This window comes from Eucyclogobius newberryi, unplaced genomic scaffold (genome assembly GCF_026437365.1).
Source record: "Eucyclogobius newberryi isolate DKJ021-1_F unplaced genomic scaffold, fEucNew1.0.hap1 SCAF_6, whole genome shotgun sequence".
In the NCBI taxonomy this organism is placed as follows: Eukaryota; Metazoa; Chordata; class Actinopteri; order Gobiiformes; family Gobiidae; genus Eucyclogobius; species Eucyclogobius newberryi.
The window spans coordinates 6,223,174-6,237,427 of record NW_027316278.1 but is presented as its reverse complement, the minus strand read 5'-3'; positions in this window follow the sequence as shown (position 1 = coordinate 6,237,427).

Sequence of the window (14,254 nt, the reverse complement as noted above, 5' to 3'; positions counted from 1 at the left end):
TGCTCGTCTCGGCGAAACGAAAATGCGGCTTAACTCTGTCAAAACGTGAATTATGTAATAAATATTGATCCGATCCGTCTGACACCAACTTATTTATGCACTAATATTCATCACAACGTTTTAGTCCAGATGGATCTCACATTAACCATGGAAACGTACTGGATTATTCACAGGAAACGATCGATCTTTCGACAGCTAAAGCAGAGAAAGAGAGATAATTTCAACTTTCATGTAAAAAACAACAAAAATCAAGAATTTGACGGAGTGAGAAAAGAGAGCGAGAGAGAGAAAGAGTGTAGACTTGGGTTTGGAGGTGAGGCGACGCTGCCATGTGGAACTGATTAGCTTGTGCTGCAAATGTGGAACAGTGTTCACAAATCAGTCACGGGGGAACGCTTAAAACGTTACACTCGGGTCCTTTTTTTTGGGCGAGTCAAACTTGGAAGCAATTTGAAATCAGGGAGAACAAGCGACTTTATTCAAAACTAAGCGTAGTTTCCCTCTAAACCAGTATGGTTGGAGTAAAAAGGTACTGCACGTGCAAAGCTGTCGCAGAAAGACCCGATGCAGTCCGGGGGTCGAAGGTGAATACTGATGAAACAGGAAGTTCACAGCAAAGTAACAGCACGCAGCGAGCTTTCTGGCTTTAGTTTTTCTTTCTTTTTTTAAACGATGTTATGGCCCTGTAACGCAGTGTTCAGAGATTTTAGTTTTGATCGGTACTGTAGCAAGTATCAACATTATATTTATATTTAATTTCACTTGTCATCTGTTCATTGCATTTTACGTATTTTTCTTCTTCTCCCTCGGGGAGTGGGACAGGCACATCGATGACCTGTGGATCCAGATGCTCCTCAAGTCCCTGGAGAAGCGGTCTCTACTCCATATGCACGGTTCTTCATCTGCCTTGAAGATCTGGTTCTCCTCCTGAAGAACTGGTTCTCCTCCTGAAGAACTGGTTCTCCTCCTGAAGAACTGAGTTTGCTGAGTTTGGTTTGGTAGTTTCCCCTGGTCGATAAGGTAAGGACTGGGGACCCTGGGACATTTGTCTAAGGACACGGGACCCTGGGACATTTGTCTAAGGACACGGGACCCTGGGAAATTTGTCTAAGGACACGGGATGCTGGGACATTTGTCTAAGGACACGGGATGCTGGGACATTTGTCTAAGGACACTGGACGCTGGGACATTTGTCTAAGGACACGGGATGCTGGGACATTTGTCTAAGGACACGGGACGCTGGGACATTTGTCTAAGGACACGGGATGCTGGGACATTTGTCTAAGGACACGGGATGCTGGGACATTTGTTTAAGGACACGGGACCCTGGGACATTTGTCTAAGGACACGGGACCCTGGGAAATTTGTCTAAGGACACGGGATGCTGGGACATTTGTCTAAGGACACGGGATGCTGGGACATTTGTCTAAGGACACTGGACGCTGGGACATTTGTCTAAGGACACGGGATGCTGGGACATTTGTCTAAGGACACGGGACGCTGGGACATTTGTCTAAGGACACGGGATGCTGGGACATTTGTCTAAGGACACGGGATGCTGGGACATTTGTTTAAGGACACGGGACCCTGGGACATTTGTCTAAGGACACTGGACGCTGGGACATTTGTCTAAGGACACTGGACGCTGGGACATTTGTCTAAGGACACGGGATGCTGGGACATTTGTCTAAGGACACGGGACGCTGGGACATTTGTCTAAGGACACGGGATGCTGGGACATTTGTCTAAGGACACGGGACGCTGGGACATTTGTCTAAGGACACGGGACCCTGGGACATTTGTCTAAGGACACGGGATGCTGGGACATTGACAAGTCCCCATGAACATTGTTTAATCTCTTTTTTCACTGTCGCCCTCCGAGGCAACTGCTGTTGTGATTCTGGGCGTTACAAAAATAAATAAATAAATAATAATACATGTAATTGAAAAATGTAATTGAAAATGGCTGTTAATGTATATAAACAGCCATTTTCAATTGAATTTAGTTTCAATGCATTGTTTGTATTAAAATGCTTTGAAACTTAAGCACCAGATTCACAACACACTCTTAAGAAGCCAAATTCCTTCTCAAATCACAAAATTCAACCTCATCCAGCTACAAACATCACGTCCCTCATTTACATCTTTACAGTAATTACTAGAAAACTCTCCCTAAACTTCCAAACACGAGCTCGACAGGATGTGACACTGTGATTGACAGCGAAAAAGAGTAAATGAGGAAGTTGCACTTTATAGACTATCGCTGTTTTAAGACTTCAGCGGTGATTAAAACATTTCAAACACACATGAGCAAACTCAGTGGAAACATATTTAAGTCAGCAGATTATTGAAATAAACCAGAGCATTTTCCTCCATCTCCCGTGCTCTGGGTCGGACAGGCTGGGGCCGCTGACGATCCTGATCACACTTTCAGTATCCAGTGTTATTTTTATATAAAATAATTTGTAAATATATATAACTAACAATCATGTAGGAATTAGAATTACTGGTTGCAATTTAGGAGTGATAATATTCCAAAACAGAAGATTTTTAGGTAAGAGCCAATTTTGCGAAAATGCCAAAAACCTACGTAAAAAGGCCTTAAATACACATTTGTTCATAATAATGCTTAAAAAATGAGTTGTTGTAAAACGATGTTGTCATATTTTTGGTCCAATAGAAAAATAATGGCATTTTGGACAATTTTACCTTCTCCAGGTCATAAAACGGAACATTGTATTACCTCTAGCATTGAACTGAACTGAACTTATGATTTTAGAATGAACAGCTCCATTAAATCTATTCAAAAGGTTCCGTTCCACATCACGCGAGACATTCCTCACGATGATAAACGACGTCTCAGAAACAAGTGGCGGTGAGAACGTCTCTCGAGTTCCTCCAGTGCAGAGGTGAGTCCTGCCAATCCACAGTCACAAGGAGGGAAACAAAAAACAACTCTATCCAAGGTCACGATGGTGCAAACAAAGAATCGCTGACTCCTCGTTCGCGCTTTCAAAGGTTAGCCCCCGACACTGTCACAAAACCAAGCGCCGAGTCAATAACATGTCAGATTCTATTACCGTCTGCTCTCCTCACAACGTGGATGAAAAGGAAATCAAATATACAGAAACACCACAGAGATTCAAAAGTATTGCGTGGGCATTGAAATAAAAAAACACAAAAAACAGATTCAAACCAGATCCAACCACGGCTTATTCAGTTAAAAAGAATACATTGATGACTTAATATCTGGGAAATTGGGTTTGGCACCGGGGCCGTGAGTTAAAAAGGCCTGTTCAAGACAAAGTAATCATCTCACTAGAAAGGTTACACAGTGTGCCTTTATGTGTTACAATAAATACAAAGGTTCAGACTGAACGCACGACTTCCAGCTCGACCTTTCCGGGGTTTGTAGAGAGGGCGGAGACAGTTCCATACGTTTGCTCCAATGCAGTTTCTTTTGTCTTTTTGATTCGCTTGTAGTTCTTTTTTACCTTATTAAATGTCCATATGAAGGTTAAATATGTTGTAATTACATTTGTTTTAGGGACTGATTTGACTGTATGTTGTTGTATGTGTGTTGCTCACTGTAAGTTCTTTGTGTTTTATTGTTTTATTCTGTGTTTTTGTGAAGCACTTTGTGACTTCTGTCTGCGAAAGGTGCTATACAAATGAAATGTACTTACTTACTTACTTAAATGTGTATTTTCAGGGTGTTTCATGCGTCCATCGTCGCCCCCTGCTGTCTCTGAGCGGAAAAGTAGCCCTGACAACTCTCCTGTGAAACCCTGGCTCTTTTTTTTTTTTGTATAATTGGCAATGTGAAAGGTTGTTTGTATGTAATGTACTGTATTAGTATAAGAAAGAAAGACAAAAGTATTTTTCAATCTTTTTTCTCACAACCTCTTTTCACAAGGGCGCTGCAGGGGGAGCTCTGTCGCCGAAACAAACCCACAACGCTGCGGCGGTAGAAACCACACATGTGCACCGCCCTTAACCGCTGCACCATCAGCGAGCACGGCTTCAATGGGAGCGTTAGCCTCCAAAACATCACAAACTGTAAAAACGACCACACATGAGGACCACCAGAGTCTCCGTAGACTACATTACCACGGCTTTGATTCTTAATGTTAGTGATTAGCGCTTAAATTAGCATCTAAGCTAACAACCATGATACAAACGAACATTTCTTAAAGTGCGTATCACAGCTTTTTAAGATGTTCTAGTTGATTTGGTGTATTTAAACGTATTTGTGGAGGAAAATATATCAGTAAAAAATGACAGGAAGTGACATCACACCAGGGACACTCATTCCAGTCCAGGTTTATGCAGAATTTACACAAAATGAACAACTTTTTTGACTCTAAACATGAATTCAACAAAATAAAGTCACTCTCATATTTTATTTGTCAAGTACATTTTTTTTTTTTTAAATCAGATGAGTTTTTGCCCAGTGTTTGCTGGGTAATTTCTCGTGTGACGTCATTTCAAACAAGAAGTGAAATGATAAACCTAAAAAAAATTCTATTCCGTGATAACATTTTTATATTTACAAGAATACAAATCCCATTCTTAGACCCGACCAAAGTTCCAAACCGATTCTCTCGATTTCACGCTGTTGAACTGAGGTGAAAAATCGCACTCGCTCCACAATCGTTCAATGCAAAGATTGTCCTCGAGAAGTCGTGGGCGGGACTAGGGCAAAGTTCAGCCTGTCAATCACCGTAAAGGGAGAATATGATTGGTCAGTTCTGAACGTGTGACGAACAAAACAACACCACCTCTGATTGGACACTGTATTTACTGTATTACTTCATATGATTTCCTACATGTTATTATCATTTTATCAAAACTTGAACTAATGAACCAAAATATGTTACAACCGCTTGACAATTAAATTCAAGTATTATTACATAAAGCGCCACAACATCTGCGAATAAAAGTGAACTTTGTAAACTGGACCTGGAAGTTAGAAGTCTGTGTACAAACGGCAAAATGAAGCTTTATATTTTCAACCAAACGATCAGAACAGAACACTTACGTTAAACATTACCGTGTGAATTAGCAAACGCCAAGGTCTCCATTTAGTTTTTACCAACCACAATAAAGCGCGATGCCTTTCAGCGACCGTCTGAAACGCGACACGATAATTCACAAATGTCTCTTTCCAATAAATCACCCATTTTTAGACTTTTAGACATTTTACGCAACCACTAAATGTCCCAAAACCGTGCCCACATTTTGAAGTCGTATCAGATTCCCCCCCTGTCCAGAGTACCGGGTTCACCGAATAAAAAAGCACACATTTCTCTGCCGCAAAGGGCTAAACGTGCATGTAATTGGATTCAGATTACATCGCCACGACACGGGAACAAAGACGTATTCTTGTCCCGACCCGATGTCTCACTCCGCCGCAGCCAGATACTGTGACAGATCTACAACGCCGCGCAGCCTGGGATCTTTTTAACAAGCGCATGTTTAAATCCGCTATGATTTTTTTCCCTTCTTTTATCTTCTTCCTCGGTCGTCTCGTTTTACATACACGGTTATGGGGGGTTTTATCTGGCCGCGCGGCGCATATTTCACCCGCGACGTCAGGGCGGCAAAATATCAAGACGTGGAAAGGATAAAAGAGCGGGAAACAAATAAAGTAGTGCGTCTGTGAGCACCGTGTTTACTGCTGGTGCCACAAATGGATAAAATACAAATGGTAATAGCGTTTTTTTATGGAGCTTCAAAGTTGCATTACCGTATTTTCCGCACTATAAGGCGCACTTGAAAGCATTTCATTTTCTCAAAAAACGACAGAGCGCCTTATAATTGGATGAATTCTGGTTGTGATTTTGTGTGGTACACGTTATAAATACACATATCGCCAACCTGTACTTAAAAAAATGAATCTTGTCGTTCTTTAAATATGAAAATCTCCCCTCAGTCTACAATAGCATCATAAGACCTGAACAACACAGAGAAACTATTAAGATTTTTCGTCCTGTTTCAGTTATAACTCCTCCTTTTGGGCAGGACCAATCAGAGCCCAGGAGAGAATAAAACGCTGCCGCTCGAACCATCGAAGCCATAACAACTGGATAATTAGAACAGTTTCAAGGTGACTAACCATTTTTTTCAACACATTCATCAATTAAAACGTGTTATTACAAATGTTTAGCCTTAATAGAATAGCGTTGTCTATCAATTTCAAGCGATACATAAGCGACATAGACATTTTCCCTCCAAAGTCAATCTTCCAAACCACATTTTTGGGCACTAAACGGCTCCATAAAAGGACCAAAACAGATTGACAAGTACAGAACCAGCTGGACTGAAACGGATATTTTCAAAATGAAAAAATCTGCTTTTACTTCGGTCTTGGAAATGGTCAGATTTTGCCAGAAACATTCACAAACAGAACTCCCGATCTCGATTAAAATGGGATTTGTTGTATGTAAAACTACTACTACGCACCACCAAAACGCACGCACCGTCAGACAATGATGTACTTTTGGTGGCGCGGAATCTCCGAAAGCGAAACCGTCCGACCTAATTGCGAAACGGCGCAAACGAATCTCCCCCCGCACGTAATCACCCGACAAAAAAGTTGGATTTGTTCACCCACTGAACCGTATCAAGTCCAGACGGGCGCAAACAGAGTACACAGAGTACACGGAGTACGCAGAGTACACGCAGTACACGCAGTACACGGAGTGGCGCGCGGGCCGGCAGGAGGCGGTGATGAATGGGCCCGAGCGCGCGCACCGCCGGCCGCGCGCACGGGCCCCGACGCGAGCCCGACATTATCGTAACCTCGCAGACATCATTACCTGGAGCCCGCGTGACAGACGGGCTGGCGCGGGAGGAGGGCGGGCGTGATTTACGACCTCCCCGCCGAGTGCTTTGTGTCCCGGGCCGCCGCGCCAACGCCGACGTCCGCTGCGGTGATGCCAGCGGGCGCGTGTGTAATAGGGAAATGTGTAAAATAGTAACATGCGGCGCATCTGGGGTTGTACAAAGGGCTGTGAATCTTTAAGACGCTGGCGATTCCACGTTTCCACTTTTTGAGATCTTGATGCCATTTTTTATTCAGTACATTTTTTCGGTTTTGGCTTCAAATTTGTCGGCCTGTGACGCTTGAGAAATAATGAAGTGTTCCAGCTTATGTCGGCCTATTTGTCAATAATCATCACTGTTTTGTAATGATATTAAAGGCCTATTATGCCAAGAATGTGACGCTGGCCCTTTAAGTAATTCAGATATTCACAGCACAAAGCATGTGGCAAAGTTATTAAAAGTGCTAATATCCCGTTCATCTCTCATCCGCCTCACAACAGTGGGCGGTAAGTGTGTGTGTGTGTGTGTGTGTGTGTCTGTGTCTGTGTCTGTGTGTGTCTGTGTGTGTCACGTGGAGATTTAATGAAGTTGCGGCATATGTGTTATTAAATGCGTTTGTTACGACACACAGGCTCGTACCGCTTTACTGACGATGTGTAAAGGGGGCGTGTCACTGACGATGTTTAAAGGGGGCGTGTCACTGTCAATGTTTAAAGGGGGCGTGTCACTGTCAATGTTTAAAGGGGGCGTGTCACGGACAATGTTTAAAGGGGGCGTGTCACGGACGATGTTTAAAGGGGACGTGTCACTGATGATGTGTAAAGGGGGCGTGTCACTGATGATGTTTAAAGGGGGCGTGTCACGGACAATGTTTAAAGGGGGCGTGTCACGGACGATGTTTAAAGGGGACGTGTCACTGATGATGTGTAAAGGGGGCGTGTCACTGATGATGTTTAAAGGGGGCGTGTCACGGACAATGTTTAAAGGGGGCGTGTCACTGAGGATGTGTAAAGGGGGCGTGTCACTGACGATGTTTAAAGGGGGCGTGTCACTGACGATGTTTAGAGGGGGCGTGTCACTGACGATGTTTAAAGGGGGCGTGTCACTGACGATGTTTAAAGGGGGCGTGTCACTGACGATGTTTAAAGGGGGCGCGTCACTGACGATGTTTAAAGGGGGCGTGTCAATGACGATGTTTAAAGGGGGCGTGTCACTGACGATGTTTAAAGGGGGCGTGTCACAGACGATGTTTAAAGGGGGCGTGTCACTGACGATGTTTAAAGGGGGCGTGTCACTGACGATGTTTAAAGGGGGCGTGTCACTGACGATGTTTAAAGGGGGCGTGTCACAGACGATGTTTAAAGGGGGCGTGTCACTGACGATGTTTAAAGGGGGCGCGTCACTGACGATGTTTAAAGGGGGCGCGTCACTGACGATGTTTAAAGGGGGCGCGTCACTGACGATGTTTAAAGGGGGCGCGTCACTGACGATGTTTAAAGGGGGCGCGTCACTGACGATGTTTAAAGGGGGCGCGTCACTGACGATGTTTAAAGGGGGCGCGTCACTGACGATGTGTAAAGGGGGCGTGTCACTGACGATGTGTAAAGGGGGCGTGTCACTGACGATGTTTAAAGGGGACGTGTCACTGACGATGTTTAAAGGGGGCGTGTCACTGACGATGTGTAAAGGGGGCGTGTCACTGACGATGTTTAAAGGGGGCGTGTCACAGACGATGTTTAAAGGGGGCGTGTCACTGAGGATGTGTAAAGGGGGCGTGTCACTGACGATGTTTAAAGGGGGCGTGTCACTGACGATGTTTAGAGGGGGCGTGTCACTGACGATGTTTAAAGGGGGCGTGTCACTGACGATGTTTAAAGGGGGCGTGTCACTGACGATGTTTAAAGGGGGCGTGTCACTGACGATGTTTAAAGGGGGCGTGTCACTGACGATGTTTAAAGGGGGCGTGTCACAGACGATGTTTAAAGGGGGCGTGTCACTGACGATGTTTAAAGGGGGCGTGTCACTGACGATGTTTAAAGGGGGCGCGTCACTGACGATGTTTAAAGGGGGCGCGTCACAGACGATGTTTAAAGGGGGCGCGTCACTGACGATGTTTAAAGGGGGCGCGTCACTGACGATGTTTAAAGGGGGCGCGTCACTGACGATGTTTAAAGGGGGCGCGTCACTGACGATGTTTAAAGGGGGCGCGTCACTGACGATGTTTAAAGGGGGCGCGTCACTGACGATGTTTAAAGGGGGCGCGTCACTGACGATGTTTAAAGGGGGCGCGTCACTGACGATGTTTAAAGGGGGCGCGTCACTGACGATGTTTAAAGGGGGCGCGTCACTGACGATGTTTAAAGGGGGCGCGTCACTGACGATGTTTAAAGGGGGCGCGTCACTGACGATGTTTAAAGGGGGCGCGTCACTGACGATGTTTAAAGGGGGCGCGTCACAGACGATGTTTAAAGGGGGCGCGTCACAGACGATGTTTAAAGGGGGCGCGTCACTGACGATGTTTAAAGGGGGCGCGTCACAGACGATGTTTAAAGGGGGCGTGTCACTGACGATGTTTAAAGGGGGCGCGTCACTGACGATGTTTAAAGGGGGCGCGTCACTGACGATGTTTAAAGGGGGCGTGTCACTGACGATGTTTAAAGGGGGCGTGTCACTGACGATGTTTAAAGGGGGCGCGTCACAGACGATGTTTAAAGGGGGCGTGTCACTGACGATGTTTAAAGGGGGCGTGTCACTGACGATGTTTAAAGGGGGCGCGTCACAGACGATGTTTAAAGGGGGCGTGTCACTGACGATGTTTAAAGGGGGCGTGTCACTGACGATGTTTAAAGGGGGCGTGTCACTGACGATGTTTAAAGGGGGCGCGTCACTGACGATGTTTAAAGGGGGCGCGTCACTGACGATGTTTAAAGGGGGCGCGTCACAGACGATGTTTAAAGGGGGCGTGTCACTGACGATGTTTAAAGGGGGCGTGTTCCCGTGGCTGCAGTAGAAACACTGACGTGATTTAAAATTTGACCAAGAATCTTTAAAACGCAGACTCACGATCCTGTTAATGAAGTGTATATTTTGTCAACACTGCCAGTTGCCACGCCCTTTTCCCCCCGCGCCGTGACGTGACGTTCCAACATACAAAATCAGGAAGACTTTGCAAACATTAGTTTGTGTGTCACTCTTGATACTTTGACATGTCCTGAGAAAAATGCCAGTGTTATGTAACTCAGCCTAAAGATATTTCAAACAAAAAAATAAGAATAGTATTTCTACAAAAAAAAAAAAAATTCAACTGAAAATATAATTCAAATTAAAAAAATGAAAAAAATAATAATTAAAAAATAGTAAATTAAATTAAAAAATACATTAGAAAATAGAACATTAAATAAAACATAAATTAAAAAAAAGTTTTAAAAAAAGAACAGTCTTTCTACAGCTGTCCAACCGCAGGACGTCAAACTGTTTTTCAGAAAAGTTGGATTTTACATAAATCATTACGAAGGGTTAATTATTTCTCTCGACCCTTTGCTTGACCCTTGACCCCTGAACCACAAAGCTTGTCCCGGCGCATAAATGTCAGAAGCCAAATGTCTATTTCTGTAAGTCAACGGAATGAGTCAGGAAATACTTTGACTTGACGGGCAGTTAATTTGAAAAAAGATTACACAAAACCTCATTTCCTTTTGATTCATGTCGATATTATTCTATTTTCCGTGCCGTATATTACTACTATAGACACTGTAGAAACGAAACATTCACATCAATCAGTGTCAATGGTTCTGTCGAGGCACAACTTTCCCTTTGCAGATTTAATTAACTTTACACACTTTTTATGTCCTTACAAGAAACAAAACACTGCTCGCGAGGACAGTTTTTTTTAAATGAAATGATTCGTTGCTGGATTATCTTTGGAAACGACGCGTTGAATGCAGAGGAATGAGTCAGCTCGTCATTGAGAGAAATCTGCGATGCCAGTTTCAAATAAACCACGACACGGGACACAAAGGACGACACAAATAGAGACAAAGAGCGTCTCCAAAGGCACTTTAAAATCCCCCACCATGACATGCGGATTCATTAGACTTTGGACTGTCAGTTGTTAAACTCTTTGCCCTAAACATACTTGAAGTGAAATCAATTAATTTGGCGCGACAGCGCTCCCTACAGAGTGAAATAACATTTTATGTGGAGGGTAAAATGCTTAGTTTTGTGAAATTTTACAGCATTTGGCACAAAATTAAATGTTGGCATCCTGATCAAAAAAGTCAATGAGACCCATGTCATAATTGTTACGGCGTTGCCGTAGCGATGACAGAAACCTCCCATGTTATTCCAATGGGGAAATCGCCAGATCTTTGAAATTTGAACATGTACTTATACTTTATACTTTTAAAAACTCCTCCAAGGGCGTTAGCCCTATTAACGTTTCGGAAACGTTGCTTGCAAATGTGAACGTCGCACTGGGCCGTCAGCGCAGATGTCCCGGCGTTCAAGCGGCGTTTTGACCTTCATCAAAGAAAGAATTATAAGCTCAAAATCACACAAAAACATCAATATTCAATGCGGTGCTATTGTCTGACACTTACAAGTAATGTTCCAGTTATTAGAAGATTTCCTGTTGTGTTTGACCTGTATGCTAATCACCAATGCTAATCATTTATGAGCATTTTCCACATGACGTGCTACAACAAAGCTACTTTTGTGTTTTAAAATGCAGCTGTGCTTTTGTACGGTGTGATTTCTTGTTTATTAATGTCAGATCCAGAGCTTATGGTAAAGATTGGGAACATTCTGATACTTGAGCAGTTTATGCAGATAATCTTTGGATTTTATTTTGTTTATACTAAAAAACAGATCCAAGATGGCCGCCGGTGGCACAGGTCACATGTACACACGGCGTGCAAAGTCTTGTGTCTCCTGAAAAGTGTTGAGTTTCACATTATAAAAGGTGAGTGTTTGTGTCTCAACGCTGATGCTTAATTCAGAACTTTATACATATGAAAATAACGCCTCAAACTGAAAGTCTTCAACATAAAAAACACTTCAATCCACAAATGTTCATGAGTGTTTTTTTTTTTTCATTTTTTAACACATATTTTAGTATCAGAATCAGAAACAACAATGAAACAATGAAAAAACAACCTATATAAAGTCAAAAAGAAAAACAATAGGCTATAAGATAAAAATTAAAATGTGTACACAACATTTACAGTTGATTTTACATACGTACAGCAGAAAGTCTTAGCTTTGAGACACAAAGACCTTCCTTTATAAACACAAGTGTCCTACCATGAAGTGTGCAGCTCAGTTGTGAAGTCTTGAACAGGTCAGTGACATCCATCTTTGAGTGTTTACTGATTTTAGCACAACTTTACAAAAACCCAACTGGGAAGGAAGGGGCTCGGCTAAAGACAGGAAGTAGCCAGGGCTCTGTTGCCATGGCGCTGTTGTGCACTCGGCCTTTCGCTTCATCTGCATTTACACCTGGCTTTTCTGTAAATGTGTGTAAACATATGATTATTTCAAAGCGCCTTCAGTCCTGTTTTATTCTTATTTTTGAGCTGAAAAGACAGTTTTTCTGCCCCGGACGCCGCCGCCTCCTCGAAAATGATCTCATTAAACACGTCTCCTGGACAAGAGCAGAAAGGTCTGAGAGATGTGGCCTCGTCTCTGCTTCCGTCTGCAATATAATGAAAAGTAACTCTCCGGCTTCAGAGCGGCGTCTTGCCTGGACAGCGGTCAGTGTGTGGTCAGTGTGTGGCCCGTGTGTGGTCCGTGTGTGGTCAGTGTGTGGTCCGTGTGTGGCCCGTGTGTGGCCCGTGTGTGGTCAGTGTGTGGTCCGTGTGTGGCCCGTGTGTGGCCCGTGTGTGGTCCGTGTGTGGCCCGTGTGTGGTCCGTGTGTGGCCCGTGTGTGGCCCGTGTGTGGTCAGTGTGTGGTCCGTGTGTGGCCCGTTTGTGGCCCGTGTGTGGCCCGTGTGTGGTCCGTGTGTGGTCCGTGTGTGGCCCGTGTGTGGTCCGTGTGTGGTCAGTGTGTGGTCCGTGTGTGGCCCGTGTGTGGTCAGTGTGTGGTCCATGTGTGGTCCGTGTGTGGCCCGTGTGTGGTCAGTGTGTGGCCCGTGTGTGGTCAGTGTGTGGTCAGTGTGTGGTCAGTGTGTGGCCCGTGTGTGGTCCGTGTGTGGCCCGTGTGTGGCCCGTGTGTGGTCAGTGTGTGGCCCGTGTGTGGTCAGTGTGTGGTCAGTGTGTGGTCCGTGTGTGGTCCGTGTGTGGCCCGTGTGTGGCCCGTGTGTGGCCCGTGTGTGGTCAGTGTGTGGTCAGCGTGACGTCCGAACGAACAACAAACGTGTCCTCGAGTCCCTTTTGCTTCACAAGAACGAAGGGGAAATGTTCATAATGTAATTTGGGAGTTGTGAATAGTTGACACTTGACCAAAAGCAGCAATTTAAATGCATTCAGTCCGGAGTATTATGCTAATGTGTCGGAGACGCTCTGGCACGGCGGAGCGAAACAAGCGCATGTCCTGCCAATTTGATAAGAATGAAAATATGAAACGGGAAGTATAAATATGGTCGGACAGAATGAAATCTGAATGCACAATGGGGGAAAAAACAGATAAAATACTAAAACGGCATGAGCTTAAATGGTGTTTCCCAAAAGAGGGCGAGCGTGCGAAGCCTCGAAATGACTGCGCTCGCTAAACAATATTGGAAACTTGATATTTAAATATTTAAAAGACACGTATTATCCATTATTTATATCTAAAACGTTGTATTTTAGAACTTAAAAATAATATATGTGTTGAAAAGGACACTTTGTCTATGTTCTCTCATCAGGATTTGGTGTTAACACTAAAGGCAGCAGAGGGAAATAACATGGGGACATACACAAAAGTTAGCTTGCACGGACACGCAAATTTAAAACGCACGGTTGCAATGAACGAGGAACGGGTCTGTGATGATTTATGGACGATAAAACGGCGCAGGGGTGCACAGTGGCAAAGGCGGATAGTGCTCTTGCCTCCCAAGAAGGAGATCATGGGTTCGATTCCCGGACCAGACCAACATCACATGATCTCTCTGGGTGGAATCTGCATGTTCTCCCCGTGTTACCGTGGGTTCTCTCCGGGTTCTCCGGCTTCCTCCCACCGTCCAAAGACAAGCATGTGTTAGGTAAAATTGGTGACTCTAAATTGGCCCTAGTGAATGAATGTGAGAGTGAACTGTCTGTAATGTCTGTGTCTCTAAGGCCCGAAGTCACTGGGATAGGCTCCAGTCACCCGTGACCCCGAAAGGGACCAAGCGGTAGAAAATGAAAACGGCGCAGGAGACTTCTGGATCGCTGCTTTTGACGTCACAAATCTGGGAAAATGTTGTGTTTTTGTGAGTCTCAGAGAAGACGCGTATGAATGAAACCAGAA